Source organism: Malus domestica, chromosome 15, assembly GCF_042453785.1.
Source record: "Malus domestica chromosome 15, GDT2T_hap1".
NCBI lineage: Eukaryota > Viridiplantae > Streptophyta > Magnoliopsida > Rosales > Rosaceae > Malus > Malus domestica.
In genome coordinates, this window is record NC_091675.1 from 31,896,130 (window position 1) to 31,919,841 (window position 23,712).

Consider the following 23,712-nt stretch of genomic DNA (forward strand, 5'->3'; position numbering starts at 1 on the left):
ATTTTTATCTTTTTTCTTATACACCATCATTATTCCATGCTTGCAATTCGATTGTACAGCTCACTGAATCAGAACATGGATGGGACAAGTCATCACATTACTAGGGTTTAGTAGCTTAAAGTTTTTTTTTTCTTTTTTCAAAAATGGATTCATCTTTTTCTATATATATTATCATGATCCATTTTCACTGAATTGGGTAATTGGGTAAACTATATATACAGCACAAGATATTAACAAGTAATATTATTATTAATTTATAGTCATGATGCTTGTGAATATGAAGATATATGGGTCAGAGAGCTGTTCTTATGAACACCACTTTGGAGTTTGGATATGAAAAAAAAACATGACATAGGTGGTTCTCAAACAGTAGTAATTGTGTAAAGAGATTGCATGCCTATTTGCCTGTCATTTCTATCCCTACCAGTGACCGATGCCACTGTCCACTGCCCACTGGTTTGTTGTCGTTAGGCACCAGGATCATAAAGGTCATCTCCTTTATTTATTAAAACTTTCCTAGGCCTCCTATAGTCATATGTGTATTACTCATTATATATGTATTTTATTTATTTAGTTATGCTTTGGTTTTTCTTGTATACATGGAGATGGAAGCCCATATTTAGACCCGGAAGTTTTCTGACACGACATGGTGAAATGACACGAAAATAACAGTTTTTGGGTCAACATGATAACTTATCGGGTTATTATCGGGTGACCTGTTAAGAACCCGTTAACGGGTATACACACGGGTAACCCGTTTCGACCCGTTAAGAAAAAAAATATTTTGATAATTTTAAAGTTTAATTACTAAAATATTTATTATAAAATACAATAGCCATATTAATATATACAATATATTCCATATTAAATATATAGTTTTGTATTATTATTCTATATAAGTTTAAAAAAAATAGTTTTAGTCATTATTTATTTTTATTACGAGAGTTTCTTATTATCATTACTATGATAAATTTTACTTAACTTGTTGTTGTCCAAAATTAAAATAAACTAATATAATATTTATATAGGCAAAAATTAAAAAGACATACATACAAGTATGAAAAATGTGAAAGAATATATAAACACTCGTGATTCATCATTATTCTTCCACGAGTAGATAATAGTTACACTTACATTATCGTTTAGATTTTTAAAATCCTCCAAATGTTCATGAATAATGTTTTTTATTTGAGGGCAAAATTAATAATAATTATTGTAGAAGTGTAAAAAATGTAAAAAAATATACAATCACTCATAGTGACAAACTTTACAACTTTCATGAGGGGGTTAGCTTCGAAATCCAACATTATAATTCATAAACCTTAAATTTATATTTAACCGTCGATTGCCATTTACGCTTTATTCTTCTTACTGAATTTCATTTTTAAAATTTTCTTTTTTGAAATCATGATCATCTGGTGGATGTAAGATGAACGGTTTAGATATTTACGGTTAATTGAAATTTGAGTCGATGTCATATAGTTTGTAGAAACTTTATAAACATCAAGCAATATTTTTACTAATCGTAAAACTTTGAATATAATATCAATGATCCAAACCGTTCATCTTCCTGCATCCTTTAATAGATCAAGTTTTCAAAAAAGAAAATCTGAAAGAACAAAATTTGATGAGAACAATGAAGCGTAAATGTAAACAACAATCAGCGGTTAAATTTTGATCTATGATTTTTATGATTATAGTGGCGAATTTCGAAGTTAAGCTCTTTATGAAAGTTATAAAGTTTGTCATTACAAGCATTTATATATATTTTTTCACACTTCTACATTAATTAAAAAACTATAAATACCATCTTTTGCTGCACCATTTAGTCACCATCCTCTACCATATTTTCACTACACCATTCACCCAAATATACCTCTTGTGCCGTGAGTTTGCAAAGGAGAAGAAGGAAGAACTCTTGGAGCCGTGCATGCCATTCAAGGAGCTTGGATTGTGGAGCGTTTCTAGGTGTTTTCTATCTTTGTTTTAATGTTTAAATTTATTTATCTTTGTTTATTTGCGAGTATGAGGAACTAAACCCCCTTGGCTAGGGGGGGATTCGAAACCATGTTTATGCTTGCTATATGATTTGATTACTTCTAATTGCGTTTCATAAGTTGTGAGTTCAATTTGCTTATCTATGTGAATTAAAACTTATTCTTGTATGTTGATTGAGGGTCGACACTTAGTTTGCATGCATGAATTTGATGCTAGGATATAAGGGAATTTCACCTAATCGTTATGAACTTATATTCACAAGTAGTAAAGGTTGTTGATCACAATCGTGTTAAGTAAATTCTTGGCATAAGTTTCATGCAATCATAGTAACAAGTGCTTCGTCAATGCTTATGGTTTTCATAGAACTTAATGATTCTTGCTTGTATCTCTATTATGCAATCATGTAGGGGACTTGTGGGGAATGCTTTGGGTTGTCGTATGCAATTCATCCAATTCAATAACTTAAGGAAAATCTGAGGGTTAATTTAAGCGGACCTAATTAACTTGGGGCATTGAGAATTCATGGTTTATTGAAAAGCAATTGGAAATCGTTTTATATGCAAGTGTGACATGTGTGGAGATGAACCCCTTAGCTAGCCTTCCATCCATTCAAATCATCCAAATTCGTTTTAAAATCTGTTTTAGTTTACAAAGTTTTGTTTTGTTTTTAAATTCGTCCAAAATCAATCCCCCTTTTCTTTGTTGAGTCATACTAGTTAGAAATCAATTTAGTTTGTGTTTTTAAGTGTCTTGAGTCAAGTTATAATCAATTTTCGTCCAAATTCTTCCTGAGTGTCAGAAACTGCCCAGAAAGTGTTTTAAGGCAGTTTTGAGTGTTTGTTTGTTGTTTTGAGTCTTTTTGTTTGTTTAGGTGCTTTAAAGTTTAGTTTTGCATTCTTTGAGTCTAGTTTAGTGTTTTAAACTTGTTTTTACGTATTTGAGTCAGTTTTCAAGTGATTTAGCAATCCCTCCTAATCCCCGGCCTAGAACGATCCCTACTTACATACTTACTACAATCGATAAAAAGAGGGTTAATTTGTGTGTCAACATAATTTTCACATCATTGGTTGGAGAAAGAGGTTGCAGATTGCGATTGGGAAGACATCTGTTCCATCTTTGAAGCTCCACAAATTAGAGAGATCGATCTCGTTTTGGCAATGAAGGTTAGAGGCTTTTGGGAATCGAGAGGTTTGTAAGCTCTGCTCTCAATTCCCATTGAGTCTTGATTTTGGGCGTTTGTGCTCAATTCAATTCCTGTGGGTACAGTCAATTTAGGATTTGATAAGACTTGGTAGTATTTTAATATACTTTAAAATCCGGAGTAGTCAATGAGATTTTGAAAGATTTTGAAATCATAGTGTAGTCAAATTAGGATTTTAAGGGATTTTAAAGAATATATCCAAATCTATGGATAGTCAATTAGGATTTTAAAAAGTCCTCAAAAGTCTAGGTGTAGTGAAAATATCAAGGATTTGCTAGGATTTTAATGGGTGAAGAATTTTGATGGATTTGAGAGTAGAAGTACAAAGAACAATTGTTATAAACAATCCAATCTTCACCTCTAGAATTTCATTTCAAGAACAAAGAATTCTATATGTATAAGAGGAATAATCTTCCCCATTTTTAGCCCTACCCGAGAACCCCGGTGATTAGCTCACCATCTATACATAACAGGTTTCCAAATCTTCATTTCTCTAACTTGCTTTCACCACCTATCATCCCTCCCCGTGACCCACCCACTGCCATATTGGATAAACAATCCCACCCACCCACTGCCAAAATGGGTTTGATTTTCGTGCTTTGCGTTATTGGATGAACTTGCACTATCCAATCTTGGCCCAAAAATGCTCCAAAATGCTCCAAATAGCACTTTGTTGCTAACTTTGTTATTTGAACCTACAAACACACGAAAGTAGCTTAAAGTACTAGAATAACTAGAATTAAACTAAGTAAATGCCAAGAAACAAGCTAACTAAGTTGCATAAATATGCTCCTATCAGGAAGAGGAAAGCTATCCTTCGGGCATCATTTGTTTAGGTCGGTGTAATCGACACATATTCTCCACAAGACCTTTTGGAGCAGGAGACTTTCCTTGGTCGAATTCTTCTTAACAAGGATAACATTTGCTACGCACGTTGGATAATTGACTTCGCGGACGAAGCCTATGCGTTTGAGTTTTTCAACTTCTGCCTTCATTGCCTTATACTGTTCAGCGTCATAGGATCTTCACTTCTGTCTCATTGGCTTGGTCTTGGGGTCAATACTTAAGCGATGACAGATGATATCGGGAGAGATGCCTAGCATGTTCTCGTATGACCAGGCGGAGACCTCAGTGTTCTCTTGCAAAAAAAGATCAATGCCAACCGAATGGGTTATGACAAAATGGTGCCAATCTTCACCATGCGATCCGGATAATCTTTTAAGATAGAGACATTCTCCAACTCTTCAGTGGGTTGTGCTTGCTGGGTGAAAGAGCCATATCGATGATCGTCAGGTTGATTGTTGCCATCGTGAAGATCCAAGTTGGCTTCGTCTGGGCTGGTCTTTATGACTTAGTCATGTATAGAAAAGGTTTCCTTGGGCACATGCAGGTGTTGTTGCTTGACTTAAGTGTTGTAACATGATCGTGAACCAAGTTGATCTCCTCTGATGTAACCATTTCCATAAGGGGTTGGAAATTTCATCAACAACATATGTGTGGATACCATGGCCTTGAGATAATTGATGCATGTGCGTCCGAAGAGGACATTGTATGCCGTTGAGCAAACAACCACCAGGAAGTTAGTGGTAATGGTAGCTGTGTAAGGGCCTAAACCAATGGTGAAAGGTAAGTGTATGCTCCCCACAGGTTGCACGATATCACTGGAGAAGCTTATTAGAGGGGAAATGGAGTGATCGAGCAAGTGTTCAGCTACATTAAATGCTCTGAAAGCTTCAGCAAACATGATATTGATCGAAGCCCCTGTGTCTACCAGGATTCGTCGTACTTCAAAGTTGGCTATGTGAGCTTCCACTATCAGTGGGTCATTGTGAGGGTAGATGATACCTTTTTCTTCCTCAGGGTAGAAACATATTGGATCCCAGTTAGGCTTTTGATACTTACCTCCCCTGATGTCTTCCACGTGAAACACATGGTGGCCAGACCTTAAAGCTCGTTCACTATTTTTCATGGCCCTGTTGGAAGATTTAGATATGGGTGTGCCACCACTTATGGAATATATCACATTCACCTGGTGTTGGTTACGGTTACCCCTTGGTGGGTGAAGGAGGAATTGATCAATTTTTCCTTCACGTGCCAAAGCTTCAATATAATCATGAAGGGTGATACACATGTCGCTGTCATGGCTATTATGCTCGTGGTAGCAGCAAAACGTGCACGTGTTCTTCGTGGGCTTGTAATTCGGGTGCCTCGGCTTGGGCTTCAGTATCAGGTGTGTTATGCTGGGGGTAAATGGCCACGCATGTGGCGTTCAAAGGTGTGTATGCCTCATACCTCGAGGTAGGGGTTGTCCTGGCACCTGCTTGATCCATTGTGTTGACTGCCTGGGGTCGGAGATTATCATGGCGATACCTTTGGTTATCGCGGTAGTGTCCCTTACTCCTTTTACTAAAATGAGACTGGTGAGGATGTAAATCTTTCCTTTTGCCCTGAGATTGATATGTCTGTTGACTTGGCAAAGTATTAAGTAAGGCAGGGGGAGGCACCGCTGCCGTTTGGAAGGTCGAGATCTTCTTATTTGGTTGGATCTGGCTTCCACTCGCTACTTGCTGATAAAGGGGTGGCTATGGGGGGTTCCCTTGATATGTCTTTGCCTCGGCAGAGCCATGGTTGTAAGCCTGTACCATCACCTTAAAGTAAGTGTTCCAAGTGTTGGCATTGATCATGTACTTGAAGAAACAATCACGTAGGCTTACCGTGAAGGCCTTAAGGGTGGTCTTGTCATCTGCCTCAACGTAGCGAGAATACTCCTGGTTGAAACGACCGGCATACTCTCGCAGTGACTCGTCCAACTTCTGGCGAATAGTGTACAAGTCATCTGCAGAATACAAGCGACCTGTCTGGAAAATGTGTTGGGAGACAAACAATTTCCTCAGTTCCTTAAATAAGTTTACTGTCTCAGGTTAAAGACGGCAATACCAGTTTAGAGCTCCGCCAGAGAGGGTAGAGGGGAAGAGAAGACATCGCTTTTCGTCGGTGTGCATTCGATATGCCATGGTGGACTAAAAAAGGTTAAGGTGTTCAACTGGGTCCTCCCTTCCAGCATAGTGTTGTAAACCAAGCTTTTGTTTTGTCTTTGCTTGAAGGGGGTGTCGAAGATCCTCCTTGTGAGAGGGCCAGGCCTGGGTTGGTTCCAGTCAAGTATTTCAGCCTGACGTTCGACCTTCAACTTGTTTACTTCCTCAATGAGCTGTAGGACAAGGGGGTCCTGAGTGGAGTCATGTACCACTGGGATTTTCTTTCGTAAGTCTCCATCGCCTCTTGGAAGTAGGAAAGTTTGAGCAAGGGCATGTGATTTTTCCTTAGACTCGCCGTATTGACTTCTAGGGTGAGTCTGTTGGAATACCTCAGAGTCCTCTGTACCTTCATGTTCCTCTGGGACCTGTCATTCCTTCCCTAGATTGGCAGCTGGCCTGGGTCGTGGGAGGGGACCGAGTCTTTCTGAAACCCCTGGGTCATTGATCTTCGAGCATATGTGAAGGGGATTCTCTCGACATTGCTTTAGGAAGTCTCGGCAGTCACGATAAACGACTTTCGATCCTTCCAACCCTTCTGCAAGAAGGTGTCTTCCTCCACTTTTCCTGCTTCGGGTCGAAGCAGCTAAGTTGAGGGAAGTCTCATGTTGATCAATGTTTTGTGATTAGCTATCTCCTCATCAGGGATACCCATGTCGAAGGAAGTTGACCCTCCATGTTGGGAGGCACCCAGATGATGGTTGATGTCCATAGGGGTAACGAGCTCACGTGTTTGAGTACGCTGAGTTTCGTGGAGCGTCTTAAAGAGCTTCTCATACTGCTCTTGGAGGACCTCATTCTTCATTGCTATCTTGTTGTTTTGAGCTTCTAGCTCATCGACTTTAGCTTGAAGAGCAACCATCTTTCCTTCCTTCTTTCGTTGCTTCGCACTAGGTGTAAGAGGGGTGTCATTCTGTGTGCTGTGGCTTCCTTCGCTCCCCATGTTGGAGAGGGATGCCTAGTCACAAGAGAGTGTACGAATGATGGAAACCAGCTTGACAAAGTTGAAGAGAGTGGGAATAAGTGTCGTTCCCACAAACGGCGCCAAATGTTGATGCACAAAATTAGTGAGGACTTTGGTACAACCGAAAGTGTTAAGTTTGTGACCTTCGCTAGATTGCTTCGGTCACTAGTATGGATATGTAAATGGATAGGGACAGGGAAGCAAACACAAGATGTACGTGGTTCACCCAGATTGGCTACGTCCACGGAGTAGAGGAGTTCTCATTAATTGTGAAGGGTTTACACAAGTACATAGGTTCAAGCTCTCCTTTGGTGAGTACTAGTGAATGATTTAGTACAAATTACATTAGGAAATATTGTGAGAGAATGATCTCTATTTATAGAAGAGAGTTTCTAGTTTCGTTCTGACATTGACACGTGTCATGTTGTGATTGGCTTCTCGCGCTATGATTGGCTTCTGTTGTTGACACGTGTCGCGCTGTGATTGGCCTCCTGGTTGGAGGGAAACTCTTCTGGGTCCTTGACAGTATAACGTTGACTGGTGCTTAGTAGTTTCGGGATTGGTCAAGTATGGTACAAACAAAGATAATTGGTGGGTGAGATTAGGTAAGAGCAAATATCTTAGAGTGGAAGGGTTCCTTGAGAGTAAGATAAGAGAAAATCATTTTCAAGTGTAGGGATGTTTTACATAGAGTTATGAGATGGAGGGTGGGTAAGGATATTTTATTTTGGACTCATAGTTGGGTTTTTCCTTCCCCTCTCTTCTATTTGATACCTAATGATAATAGACAAAGTTTAAATTGGTAGTTGAAGGTTAGTGATTTTATAGACAACAATTGTTGCAATAGACATAAGCTTAGCAATGTAGTTAGTAATGAGCTGGTTAAGAAAATTTGCAATATTCCAATCCGCATACAAAATACCAAGGATAAGCGCATTTGGGGTGCCACTCTTAATGGTAACTTCTCTTTTAAGTCCGTTACTTAGATTCAAAACGACAATTCTCTTCAAACGTTAAGACATAGGTTAATTAAAAAGATGTGGAAGCTTACCTTCCCACCCCCTCCCCCCCCCCTGCGGGGGCCCCCAACAAAGTTAAAATGTTTGCGTGGTTATTTCTCCCTAATAGATTTTGTGAAGGATGTTGTACCCTATGTGTAATAATGCTGAGGAAGATCAGATGCATCTGTTTATTAATTGCCAGGTCACGAAGCTGGTTGGGAATTTATATTCGTTAAGACCTTGTAATTTGGCTAGTAATAATTTTGCTTATGTTCTTGTCTGGTTGGATTCGTTGGATCATTCTGACAGGGAGGAGCTTAGTGACCTTAGTAAGATTATCTTAATGTGTTGGCAAATATGGAATGATAAATAACAATTGTTTCAGAAATATCAATTCTACTCCGAGTCGGTTCAAGTCATTTGCTATCGCCATGGATGATTGGTATCTTAAATCCAATGCGAATGAGCATAAGAAAAATAACTACGATAATTCCATGGTTATTAAGTGGCACCCTCCTGATCAAAATTATGTTAAGTTGAATTTTGATGGTTCTGTGACTAAGGACAAGGCGCGGCTGGTTTTGTTATCCGAAACAACATTGGGCATCTTATTGGTGGTTGAGCTATGAATTTTGATGGTGCCACTATATCGGAAGTGGAGCCGAGGGGTTTAAGGGACGGTCTTCTGTATGCTATAAGGAAGGGATATCTGAATATCACGGTGGAGGGCGATTCTATGCTTGTCATTCAGGCAGTTAAAGATCTTGGCTCGCCCCCTGGAACCTGGTTCCCTTCATTGAAGATATGAGGTGGTTGGCGTCCAAATTCTGCAACATAAAGTAGAACCACATTTTCAGAGATGCTAATTTTGTTGCGGATGCCTTTGTCCGTCAGGGTCTCCTCATCTCTGATTGCAATATTTGGGACCATTGTACTCCCAGCTTTGCTTCTAATGTGCTTTTATTTGACAATATTGGAAATGGTTGTATTCACGGGTTTTCTCTTTAATGCAAGGTTCTTTATAAAAATGGACAATGACTTATATGAAACGAATTCATAGCCACGTGACGTCCTTTGTTTAATAATGCATTGTCATGTGTAAGTTTTTTTCTACATGAAAATGTACTATTGAATTGGAACGCCACATAACAGCGACCCCGTTCCATATAAGTTGCTCTCGGAGTCATGACCTTGGCTAGATCATATAGAACGATATCCACCATGAAAAGAAGGGTCTTCTTTTATAATCCTTTGAAAGTAATTATTGTGAATATTTATTTATTTATTTGGAAACTAGGAACTTCATTCCCGGGCTAAGAAGCCAAATAGATACACGAAAGCCTACCGAGAGGCAAACACCAAGCAAGACAAACAAAGACGAAAGCAGTGAATGGGGATACGTCAAGATGATGCTTCAACCAAGTGAAAGCGTCACCCCAAACACTGGCATAGCAAAATTAATGCGGACACGAAAGACCATCATTGCTCAAAACCTACACCAATGAAGATGGGGGCCTATCGACCCAAATAAAATCACACATTTCCGGAAAACCAACCGACACAAGAACATTCGCCGCCATATTGGTTGATCTTGGAACCCAATACCAGCGATAGTTCTGGAAAGCCCCACTCAGCTGTTTGACCCTTACCAAGATATGATAAGCCTCTCAACTGCTATTTTCAAGTGAATCATAGAGGCAAGAGACGGCTTCGAGAGAGTCTGATTTGAGAATTGTATTGCTAATACCCAAGGAGGCACCCAATTCACACCCACGAAGTAGCGCCAAAGCTTTAGCCGCCGCGGTTTTAGTACTTCAGATACAATGCCAAACAACAAATGGTTCAATCCCTCAAGGAAATAATAATAATAATAGTAATAAAATCGTTATTTAGGGCTTTGGGGTAAATTGCTACCTAAGGTAACCTAGCTACATGGTGATGATTCATGACTGGACATTTTAGACCACATGAACCAAATTGGGATGAGTAGAATCTCTCATTCAGGAAATGTATGTCTGTAACTAAAATTGAAATATTGTTGCCTGTGAGTTTGGATGTATCAAAAAAAATACTTACGGCTTGGGGTAAATGTTAAGTAGGGGTGGGTTCGGGTTGGTTTGGGCTAAAACCTAAACCAAACCGACCTAGTTGGTTTGGCCAAAATTACAAACCGAAACTGACCAAGCTAGGTCCAAAACAGATCAAGTTGGTTAACTGAATGTGGCGGGTTGGTTTGGATTGGTTTTCAGTTTGTGTAAAAAATACATAATAAATTTCTCTTCCAAAAGCAACAGAAATAGCACCAATATGAGTGATTGCTTAAAGAAAAACATAAATGGTGCCCTAGTTCTTCTCGAAAGGGACTCTTAAACTAATCAGGTGTTGTTTTCATGTGGTGGAAACATGGTAAATCGTAAATAACTAACCATTTATATTACTACATGTATTAATTATGATTAAAAAATAAAATTAAATATATGTGGATCGGTTCAACTAATTGCACCCTAAGAATTTTGGAAACCGATTGCCAAACCGAAGGTCGGTGTGGTTCAATTTAACCAGCGAAGATTAAAAATAATAATTAAAAAAAAAACCAAATAAAACCAAACTAAACTGTCGGAGCGGTTCAATCGGTTTTTATTTTTTTATTTTTTTTGAAGCCCAGCCCTAATGTTAAGCATGCATGCTAACTTTTACATTTTAATTATTTTTTTTCAGAAAATAGAGGGACAAAGCCAAAAAAAAAAACAATCACAGCATGCTATATTTGGGTTGACAATGTCAAATGCCTGCTCCACTAGCATCCAGTGCTTACACCAAAATTGTGTGCATGTATGTATGTATATAAATATATGTATATATTCTCTCTTTCTTTCTCTCGTCTTTGAGTGAGTGAGGAGTGAGTGAGTGATTATTCGTTTAGCTGTTGCATGTGTTGTTGCGTGTAATTGAACACTCTGAGGCTGCCCATCCCTTCCTGTTTGGTGATGGTAATGAGTAAGCTTATGAAATTTGCATGAACCTCATCTGTTCATCAATGTCATTACTTTGTCCTACAAGTTATCATTGTTTATACTGAAAAAAATTTAAGCACAGGTTATCATGATCCGAAAATGAATATTACCGTGATAATTTAATTCTTGCAGAAGCTGTGCTAGTCAAGACTCTGGGCAACTAAAGCAAATTACTTTTTCTTAAGGAATAAATTGTTTTTGTTGGCATTTTAGAAAATATGATTTCATTATTTTTTCTTTTTTGTATCAGAGAAAACCCTGATGACCTACTTCTTAAGGGCATCGCGAAGACTCCATATTTATGTTAATTTAGCTGTTCTCTAAAAAATGTTTTTGTTTAAACCAATTTAACTTAGTATCTCGAACAATATTAACTACTAAAAATCATGAACTTTTTATAATTTTCTCAAGAGAGGGCTGCTAATAAAGGAAGAGAGTTTTTACTAGTAGTGAGAGTTATATTTTCATTAAGCTTAGCTCTGGGTTATATTCTTTCTCCTTTTAGTCAAATTTAACGTGACTATTCACTATAAGTTTAGTTAGTCAATATGAAATAGTTAGTGATCATTTTGTTGCTTTTTGATCTCAAATAGTTAATTAATATGAAAAGTGTCTTGAAGATGCTCTAATTGACAGATTGTGTACAAGTATTTCTAGTAACCCCTCCTAACTACAAATCGTCCGAGTAATGTATATGATTAGGTATATTCACACATCTTTTACGTTTGTAAAGATTTAATATTAAGATGTCTAAGTTTGTTTCATACTAATTGTTTACTATTGAGTCACTAGGATCAATAGCTTGAATTGTTGGTAAATATGCAACCATGAAAAAGAAGATTTCAAAACTTCCACAAAGTGCAGAAATGAAAATAACAACAAAATAAAAATAAAAAGCCTACAAGTGATTAGGACCATAAACCTTAAACATGCAATAAAAACAAAAATAATAGCTGCTGAGAGCATCTCCAATGCAAAGACTTCAATTCTAGGCCTATATTTTCATAGTGGGTCCTAAAAAGGTGGTGATTTATGTATTTTGGTTTTCTTCTTTCATGCAAAAACTCAAATCTTAAAACTCAAATACTCAAATTGTAAAAGTCATTTTGAGTTTTAAGATTTGAGTTTTTGCACTGAAGAATAAAATATTGGACTCAAAACTCATATTTGAGTTTTAATTGGGCAAAATTTCTAAAATGTAAAGTTAATATATCTATATGTATTAGGAAAGAATAATGTTATGGAGATTAAACCTTTTAAACCAAATAATGTATCACTAATAAGAAACAAACACGTTAATCAACACTTAATTAATAATCCAATCACCTACAATCACATAATTTGGTTTGTAAATTTGTCTTAAAATTTTGATCTCCCTAGCATTGGAGATGATTGGACTCAAAAACTTAAATCTCATTTTTCCTGGATGAACAAAAAAAATTTCTAGTTGGCTCCACCTTAACCCAAATTTGGGACAAGTTCTTGGGTAGGGAAACCAGAATATTGAGGTTGGTGTGAGGGAAAGTGAGACCAAAATCGGAAAAAGGTTAGTATGACAAATCCTAGAGGTATGGTTTTTTTGTACCTGGGATTTGCACGGACACATAATCCGGATGCCAAACCTCATAATTTCTTTAAATTTGAGTCTCACTTTGTCTAAAAACCCAAATGAGCTTGATTACCGTTGGATAAATTTGTTTTTAATTTATCAACTATACAAATATCAAAATTTATACTAATCAAACACTAACTCGAAGACGATGAGCGAAAATACACACTAAATATAACCTGTCAAGGGGCCGGAACAGGAGAAGAAGAAGTGCAGCGAGAACATTTTGGAACACCAAAAGTAAAGGCGGCCTACCTAAATCTTAGACCAGACCCATGATTGCCCATTTAACAAAGTCCAAGGCCACGCACCGACATGGCTTTTTGCAATGAAGCTATTTATTATATTTCATAATCAGACACTTAGATCATAAAGCATGATCATGACTGATAAGAGATGACTGATGGAGAGAGGGTTATCATGATTCATCAAGGACATCATTACTTAATGGAACAGTAGAATTGCGTACTTTGAGAAAAGGAAAAGGGTTATGTATGAATGCCATGAAGCATTCATAAAGGCTTCCAAATGTGCAGTGCAGCAGCAGCAGGATTATCAGGTTCACATAAAATATGGCCAAATAATTAGTTTCTGTAAATAAATAAATGGGATTTTCTAGCCATTGCATTGCTAGCCAGACTGGTTCTAAAAGCGAGTTCAGCCGGACGGTCCTTTATTTTTATTTTTCAAATTAAGTATCGCTACACTTACCATCTAGTTGTATCATCATTTGTATCATTTATCTAATAGAGATAGAGCCCGCGCAACGCATGTGTGTCTTATCTCTATTAAAAAGATGATACAACTAGGTGATAAGAGTAGCACTTTTGTTTCAAAATGCAATTCATTGGGTAGTGCTATTTACACACCCATTTTTAGTTCTCACTCCCTTAATTTTTTACCTGTACTAAATAAGTTGAAGAAGATTAATAAAAAAAAATTATTAAAGTTGTATGAGAGATAAAATGAGTGTGAATATCACTATCCTTCATCTGATGGCAAACTCATCACAGAGAACCCATCGTAACTGTCTTTCTTCTTTTTTTCCTCTACTTTTCTCGTAAGTCCAGTACATTTGATTTCAAGATTTTCCGGTTCTTAAGGACAAACAGAGAGAGATAGTGGGGAGTGATTGCAGTGAGTCTGGGTTGTGGCGCTAAGGAGGGTGGATGCGATGGTAAGAGAGGGGGGATGGCCGTTGGATAGAGGCTCTAGTAGTGATTGGCGGTGTTGGGTTAATATGAAGGTCAATCTTGATATTTTAGAAATAAGTGAGGGTATAATGGAAGAAAATCTATTATGATTCCCACTACAACCTGGAATTCAAATACCACCTAAATGATGAGAGTCTATTACTTCTAAATTTTGGGGTTAGATTTCAAAATCCGTGTGGGTCCCACCAACTTTTTGATTACCCAATATTTGATAAACATCAAAGTATTCCGTAATTGTAATTCAATTATATATTTGATGCATAAGCAAGATCATTACTAATCCCCTTTGGCCTCCCCACCCTTTAATTAGTTCAACACAAGAATGATCAGCTGTCTTATTGATTGACGTAGAGATCACTGGGATATACAATGGATTTGATGCAGCACGTAGACTCACACCTTGCGCTATGAAGTTTGTTTGAAAGTGCTTTTAAAATAATTATTATTTTAAGGATTCATGTCTAGGTGTTAGGGTACCGGTCACCGCTCCAATTAATTCCTAGGCCTTTGAAAAATAAAAAAAAAGGCGCCTAGATCTGCTTAGGCGCCCACCTAGACCGCCTAGGTGCCCACCTAGACTAGCCTAGCCACTTACCTAGGTCGATTCTTACTTAGACAAAAAATAGATAACCTTCATTTTGCGTTTTATTTTTTTAATAAATTGTAAGAGACTTGTTGAATACTTAGATGAACACACATTATATGTTTTTTCCCCTATGTTTTCATGATGTTCTAATACTTTATAATTTAAATTTCATTATATTTTGCAATATGTATTCCAATGAACTTATGTATTTTTTTTCAGTATAAGTAAATACTTATTTATACGATATATAATACATATACTTAAATCTATCTAGTCTGCCAAGCGCCCGCCTAGGCACCTAGGCGCTAAACCCTAACCCGCCGCTTGACTAGTGTCTACCGTCTTTTAGAACCTTGAAAATAACTAAAAGAGCTTTTAGTGAACATACTTTTGGAACCAATCTTTAGCAAAAATGCAAGTGAATCCTTAAAAAGTACTTAAAGTGTTTTTGAAACTCAAAAATATTTTCTTTAAAAGCGTTTTCATTCATTTAAAAGCACTTCCAAATGAGTCAGCAAATTTTCTTCAGTAGTATGAAACTATTAACTATTGAGTAGTTCAAAAATAAATAGTGAAGATTGACTCTAAGGAATCGAGTGATGAAGATTGTTTAAAAGACCAAACTACTTGGTAAGTTGAATTGCTGAAGGCAAACTCTTGGAAAATAAAAAAGAAGAAAAATCATCGTATTTGAGCAATGGTGTAATAGACGAGAAAAATAACTATTTACAAGGGTCTTTAGTCCACTAAATAACTTACAATAAGCCGCAACTAGTATTAAGCTGGTTACTTAGTCATCAATACTTCGTATAAGTCGAACTTGATATATTCTCCAACAAAGTGATCGGATGCCACTTAATTGACTGATCATGTGCATGTAGATTGATTAGTTAGAATACATTGTTTTGTTGAAACGTAATGAAATGAAGCAACATTCCATAATAAATGTTATGTTTTAACTAGACAAAAAAGATTTCTAATGTGTGTAATATAATTGCAATTGCTTTAATCTGAGGTCGAATTATAGGGTGAAATGAAATCCTAAGACAAGACATTTCTAATTTGTGTAATCTGACCGCAATTGCTTTAATCCGACTTTAAGGTCGAATTATAGGGTGAAATGAAATCTTAAGACAAGATAGTTGCGCGTGCAAATGTGATATAATCTAAATCTAATCTATTATGTAAGCATGTTTGTAAACAGTTTAATGTTTGAAGATGTTTTGATTTGGACATTATAGGGCCAATAATTAGAATGATCAAAGTAGGATTTGTAGGAATCATCAATGCCGAAAGAGAGAAAAAGCACATTTGATGCCCAGCCCCACTCGCATAATCACCATCATCATCTCGTGTCAACGGTGAAGACCTACAAGTATCGAGGCCGGCCTTTTCTTGAATCATAAGTAAGTGAAGACCAATAAGCTAGAAAACATGCTATTATTTCGTATTACAATTCAATAACCTTCTTCTTTATCTGTAAGTGAAAAGTTTTAAGTTTGAATCTTATTAATAATGAATTCGAAACTAATTTATTCATCCACCTTTTTACAGTGTAATTAGTGATGGTTACTCAGAGTAATTCATGCGAGTGAGGTGATTCCAAACTTTTGATTGATTGCGTGCAAGGCAAGTGTCCTACATCATGGCTGATTTGTACTTATTAATTCTCATATATATATCAAATATTTGGCTCTAGTGTTTCTTCTTCTTGAACAAAATTTGTCGCAGATCTCAATATATAAGAAACTTTGGGTTCATTTAATATAGAAACTATTATTTTTTATATATTTTTCAAAATTAAAAAAGAAGAAAAGGAACATTTAGTATAGAAATTAATCATGGTTAGCCGAAACGATACGTGGTAGAATTTAACGTGTATGGGGAGCATACACCATAGTTTATGGTGGTGAGCAAAAATGCACTCAACTTCAAAAGATTCAATAAAGATTTACTTCAGACTTGTTCTACCATGACGTTTCATTGTATGATAAAAATTCGTTTTCAAATTCCACATAAGAATAAAGATAAATGCTCAAGGAATTCTCTCAAAAGTGAAACTCTCTATGGTCTCTATGCCACTTCATGTTTTTTAACACAATATTTTATAATGTTGACACAGAAATTGATGTTAAACTTTGATTTGGCAGAGAGTCTATAAAAAGCCTCACTTTTGATAAAGTCCCTTGACATTTCTAAAAAATAAAACTTAAAAAAGTTAAGGAATCAACTCTTAAATAGTTTCAAAAAAAAAAAATTATTTGAAAAACTGATATCATTTATCAAAGAAGTTTCAAATTTTCAAATTTTTATAATAAAAATTAAAAGTTAGAAGCTAAATGCTAAAAATTGAAGAAAAATAAATGAAATGATTATCAGATAGACCCTTATCTTATAAAAGGATCTAGATTATTGTGATCCTAAAATTTCGTCATGCTACGTTTGGATGCCAGACTTTAAAATTCAAAGAAATTTTGGACTCAATTTTGAAAATGCACAACAAGAATAGTACCAAATTACTAATGAACTACAATTCCATTACCAAAACATAACGACATTAAAGGTGTCGCTTGAAAGTTCCCTCACTTTCGGGTCATTTTATCTTATTTTTGTAGATCATGTTAAAGAATAATAAAGTCTCACACTGAAAACATGGCTGGATCAAATACAACATGCATTGAATGGTTTAACTGCTAATTGCATGAGTTTTTGTAGCTTTAAAGCCCCTCTTGGAAACACAACATAAGCATCTCTTAAGTTTTGTCTCAACTTATATGTACGTTAAACCTCATGTTTATGTTTTTTTTAGTACATTGACATTTTTATATTAAGGGGAGGAGTTCGATAAAATCACACAATGAGCAGCCTAATTTGGTATTGAATTTGTCATCCACGAGATTCGAATCTAAGACCTCTCACTCTAGGTGAAAAGGAACATCACCAGACCATAGTACTAAGTGGCTACATAATTTGTGTTGTTAAGAAAGGCATCTTGAGTCTCTACATAATTTGTGTATACATGAACCATCACATGAGCATAATAGCAAGAAGTCTGAATCTCATTCTAACCATTGATGTAGGACAAGATATACATCAATTACATAAGAACACAACAACAACAACAACAAAGCCTTTTCCCACTAAGTGGGGTCGGCTATATGAATCCTAGAACACCATTGCGCTCGGTTTTGTGTCATGTCCTCCGTTAGATCCAAGTACTCTAAGTCTTTTCTTAGAGTCTCTTCCAAAGTTTTCCTAGGTCTTCCTCTACCCCTTCGGCCCTGAACCTCTGTCCCGTAGTCACATCTTCAAACCGGAGCGTCAGTCGGCCTTCTTTGCACATGTCCAAATCACCGGAGCCGATTTTCTCTCATCTTTCCTACAATTTCGGCTACTCCTACTTTACCTCGGATATCCTCATTCCCAATCTTATCCTTTCTCGTGTGCCCACACATCCCACAAAGCATCCTCATCTCCGCTACACCCATTTTGTGTACGTGTTGATGCTTCACCGCCCAACATTCTGTGCCATACAACATCGCTGGCCTTATTGCCGTCCTATAAAATTTTCCCTTGAGCTTCAGTGGCCTACGACGGTCACACAACACGCCGGATGCACTCTTACACTTCATCCATCCAGCTCGTATTCTATGGTTGAGATCTCCATCTCATTCTCCGTTCTCTTGCAAGATAGATCCTAGGTAGCGAAAACGGTCGCTTTTTGTGATCTTCGCTAGATTGCTCCGGTCATTAGTGTGGATAAGTATATAAATGGATAGAGATAGGAAAGCAAACACAAGATATACGTGGTTCACCCAGATTGGCTACGTCCACGGAATAGAAGAGTTCTCATTAATTGTGAAGGGTTTACACAAGTACATAGGTTCATGCTCTCCTTTAGTGAGTACAAGTGAATGATTTAGTACAAATGACATTAGGAAATATTGTGGGAGAATGATCTCGTAATCACGAAACTTCTAAGTATCGGAGTGTGGTGTCATCTTGACTTGCCTTATCTGTCTCATAGGTAGATGTGGCATCTTCTCTGGAAGTACTCTTCCTCCATCCAGGGGTGGTATCTTTAACTGGTGGAGATGCACAAGGTAATGTATCAATTTCACTTGAAGCTTACTTGTAGTTTCAAGCTTGGTCAAGCGCGATACAAACCATGTAGTAGGAGTCCCCCAAGTCGCCGAGCTAGGGGGTCTGCTGAAAGAGGTGACAAACAAGGTAAGCAATCAGAGCTCCGACCGATTGTTCACCTTCTCCCCATCTTGCAGCAGCATGAAGGATAAAGAGAAGAAAAATGAGAAGAGATGATATGAGATACTTTTGCTTTTGAAGAAGTAACTTTCCACAGGCTTATTCTTGAACTGAGCTGGAGGGTTTTCTGGTTTCCTCCAGAGTATAAGGCCGACTGAAGAATTTGAGGGTCAAAACAAGTCCATCAAATCTAGAGTACGTTCCACCCTGCTGATATGGGATACTTTTGCTTTTGACAGAGTAATGGATGTATCGGCACGTGTGCTGTTACGCTTGTATCCACATGCTTCCTTGTATCCTTCGCACTTGCCCTATCTGTTCCTCAAGCAGATGCGGAATCTTCCCTGGAAACATAAGATGTTGAAGATGAGTACTCGAGAGCAATGCCAGGTAAGTAATCAGGTAAGGGGTTCCAGGCAGTTAGTTCCTGGCTGGAAGCTTGATTCCAAGTGCTGACTGATTGCTCTCTTTCTCCTTGTCTTGCAGGTAAAAACAAGGCCAAAGGAAAAGACAGGGAAAAAGCATGATATGGGATACTCTTGCTTTTAACCCTGATGATATGAGATATTCTTGCTCTAGTATAGCTTGTTTGCATAGGTATTATCGGGGGGAAAGAAAGCTGAATATTTCGAAAGGCTTCGTTGGGAGTGCCCTCTCAGATATGATGAAGGGTTGAGCATTTTTGCAGGTCTGCCTGTTCGTTGGGGATGGAGGTCGACATATATAGGAGTCTCCCTAACAAGTAGTAATGCTATTCATTTACCCTGCTTGGTCATAGCACGGTAGTGGGAGCTGCCAGTTTCACATGTTTTAACTCTGTCAGAGCACTTTGAAAAAGTGGTCTGTGGTATCTGGCTCTCGAGATTCGGAGAGCGATGCCTCTTCTATTTTTGAGAAAGCAATCATGCTGGGGGTCTGGCTCTCGAGATTCGGAGAGCAGTGTCTCTTCGATTTTTGAGGAAGTAATCATGTTGGGAGTCTGGCTCTCGAGATTCGGAGGGCGGTGCCTCTTCGATTTTGGAGCAAGCAATCCTGTTGGGAGTGTTGTCTCGAATGTGAGTAAAGGTTGGGCATGTTTGCTAGTCTACCTTGCCCCGAAGCACAAAGGTTGACACACAGGAACTTTCCAATTATCTAGCAATGGTACTGTTCCTTTACCCTCTCTTCGTTTTTGAGAAAGTAGTCATGTTGGGAGTCTGGCTCTCGAGATTCGGAGGACGGTGCCTCTTCGATTTTGGAGCAAGCAATTTTGTTGGGAGTGTTTTCTCGAATGTGAGTAAAGGTTGGGCATGTTTGCTAGTCTACCTTGCCACGAAGCAGAGAGGTTGACACACAGGAACTTTCCAATTATCCAGCAATGGTACTGTTCCTTTACCCTTGTGGGTAATAATATGGTAGCTAGACCTTCAAAATTTATGTGTCTAAACTTTGTTAGTGCTGTTTCTTTGCTATTCTTTTACCTTTCTTGGTCAGAGCGATGTAGTGGGAGCTGCAAGCTTCACGTGCTCAACTTTGGCAGAGAACTTTGGCAAAGTTATCTGTGGTACCCATGAGCTATTGTTGCGTGTGGGAAGTGGGTGATTGAACAGTAAGATTCATGTGCTTTCTACTTCACCAGAAGTCTTCGACAGAATGCCCATAATTTCTGCAAAGCTGAGTGTGCGTGTGACAGGTGCTGACAAGGCTAGAATAGTAGGTGCCTCTTCGATTTCTGAGATCGGCCCTCGTGGTCTCTGACCAGCCCAGCTTTTGAGAAAGCGAGCGCCTCTTCGATTGATTTGGAGAACGATGCCTTATCGATTTTTGAGAAAGTAATCATGCTGGGGCTCTGGCTCTTGAAGATTCGGGGAGCAGTGTCTCTTCGATTTTTGAGAAAGTAATCATGTTGGGAGTCTGGCTCTCGAGATTCGGAGGGCGGTGCCTCTTCGATTTTGGAGCAAGCAATCTTGTTGGGAGTGTTTTCTCGAATGTGAGTAAAGGTTGGGCATGTTTGCTAGTCTACCTTGCCACGAAGCACAGAGGTTGACACACAGGGACTTTCCAATTATCCAGCAATGGTACTGTTCCTTTACCCTCTCTTCGATTTTTAAGAAAGTAGTCATGTTGGGAGTCTGGCTCTCGAGATTCGGAGGACGGTGCCTCTTCGATTTTGGAGCAAGCAATCTTATTGGGAGTGTTTTCTCGAATGTGAGTAAAGGTTGGGCATGTTTGCTAGTCTACCTTGCCACGAAGCACAGAGGTTGACACACAGGGACTTTCCAATTATCCAGCAGTGGTACTGTTCCTTTACCCTTGTGGGTAATAATATGGTAGCTAGACCTTCAAAATTTATGGGTCTAAACTTTGTTAGTGCTGTTTCTTTGCTATTCTTTTACCCTTCTTGGTCAGAGCGATGTAGTGGGAGCTGCAAGCTTCACGTGCTCAACTTTGGCAGAGAACTTTGGCAAAGTTATCTGTGGTACCCATGAGCTATTGTTGCGTGTGGGAAGTGGGTGATTGAACAGTAAGATTCATGAGTTTTCTACTTCCCCAGAAGTCTTCGACAGAATGCCCATAATTTCTGCAAAGCTGAGTGTGCGTGTGACAGGTGCTGACAAGGTTGGAAAAGTAGGTGCCTCTTCGATTTCTGAGATCGGCCATCGTGGTCTCTGGGGAGCCCAGCTTTTGAGAAAGCGAGCGCCTCTTCGATTTCTGAGATCGACCTTCGTGGTCTTAGAGCAGCCCAACTTTTGAGAAAGCAAACGCCTTTTCGATTTCTGAGATCAACCCTCGTGATCTCTAAGCAGCCCAGCTTTTGAGAAAGCAAACGCCTCTTCGATTTCTGAGCAGGCGCCTCTTCGATTTCTGAAGCTCCGTCGAGTGCAGATTTTTATAGGGGCTGGCATTAAGTTCCAAAGCACACTTGAATCTCCACCAGTAGAAGCTTCATTCTTGCACTTCTAAGATCTTGATTTGTCCGACCTCTTCTCTCTTCAACACCTTTGAAAATGTCTGGCCCCTCCGACCGTCGTTTTGACTTGAACCTTGTTGAAGAGGCAGCCCCGCCTTCTCCAGACAACATATGGCGCCCATCCTTCGTCTCCCCTACTGGTCCTCTTACCGTTGGGGATTCCGTGATGAAGAATGATATGACCGCTGCGGTGGTGGCCAGGAACCTTCTCACCCCCAAAGATAACAGACTACTTTCCAAACGGTCTGATGAGTTAGCTGTTAAGGATTCGCTGGCTCTCAGTGTTCAGTGTGCAGGTTCTGTGTCTAATATGGCCCAACGCCTATTTGCTCGAACCCGCCAAGTTGAATCATTGGCGGCTGAAGTGATGAGTCTCAAACAGGAGATTAGAGGGCTCAAGCATGAGAATAAACAGTTGCACCGGCTCGCACATGACTATGCTACAAACATGAAGAGGAAGCTTGACCAGATGAAGGAAACTGATGGTCATGTTTTACTTGATCATCAGAGATTTGTGGGTTTGTTCCAAAGGCATTTATTGCCTTCGTCTTCTGGGGCTGTACCGCATAATGAAGCTCCGAATGATCAACCTCTGATGCCTCCTCCTTCTAGGGTTCTGTCCAGTACTGAGGCTCCAAATGATCCCCCTCCGGTGCCTTCTCTTTCTGGGGCTCTACCGACTGCTGAGACTTCTCCTAAGCAACCTTTGTGAAGGCTCCCTCTTTTGTGTTTATTTTGACTCATGTATATGTACATATTTGGAGCTTATCGGGGATATCAATAAATAAGCTTTCCTTCATTTCAACGTATTGTGTTAAATACACCAAAGCCTTCTTCGCTAAGTTCTTTGAATTTTCTTTTGTTGAAGCTTGTATGTTGAAGCTTTCTGAGTGGAGCATGTAGGTTGGGGTAGTGTTCCCTTAATTTCCCGAGTGAGGAAAACTTCTCGGTTGGAGACTTGGAAAATCCAAGTCACTGAGTGGGATCGGCTATATGAATCTTAGAACGCCATTGTGCTCGATCCTGAGTCATGTCCTTCGTTAGATCCAAGTACTCTAAGTCTTTTCTTAGAGTCTCTTCCAAAGTTTTCCTAGGTCTTCCTCTACCCCTTCGGCCTTGAACCTCTGTCCCATAGTCGCATCTTCTAATCGGAGCGTCAGTAGGCCTTCTTTGCACATGTCCAAACCACCGTAACCGATTTTCTCTCATCTTTCCTTCAATTTCGGCTACTCCTACTTTACCCCGGATATCCTCATTCCTAATCTTATCATTTCTCGTGTGCCCACACATCCAACGAAGCATCCTCATCTCCGCTACACCCATTTTGTGTACGTGTTGATGTTTCACCGCCCAACATTCTGTGCCATACAGCATCGCCGGCCTTATTGCCGTCCTATAAAATTTTCCCTTGAGCTTCAGTGGCATACGGCGGTCACACAACACGCCGGATGCACTCTTCCACTTCATCCATCCAGCTTGTATTCTGTGGTTGAGATCTCCATCTAATTCTCCGTTCTTTTGCAAGATAGATCCTAGGTAACGAAAACGGTCGCTCTTTGGTATTTCTTGATCTCCGATCCTCACCCCTAACTCGTTTTGGCCTCCATTTGCACTGAATCAATTACATAAGAAACAGAAGAAAAAAATGTAGAGATGCAAATTTAAGTAGTTGTGCGTAATTGAGAATTTGCACATTCGATGGCAATTGTTTCTCACTAAATAGCCTGAATGTTATCTATTTTAGTTGGTCAATTTCTCTTTCACTCACGAGTGACTTATTTCACGCTGAATAAGATAGAGATTTGTTAAGTTTCATTCAATCAAGGCCCCAACAACTAATAATGATTTAGTTTGGGCTTTTTCATCCCTATGGTACCTTA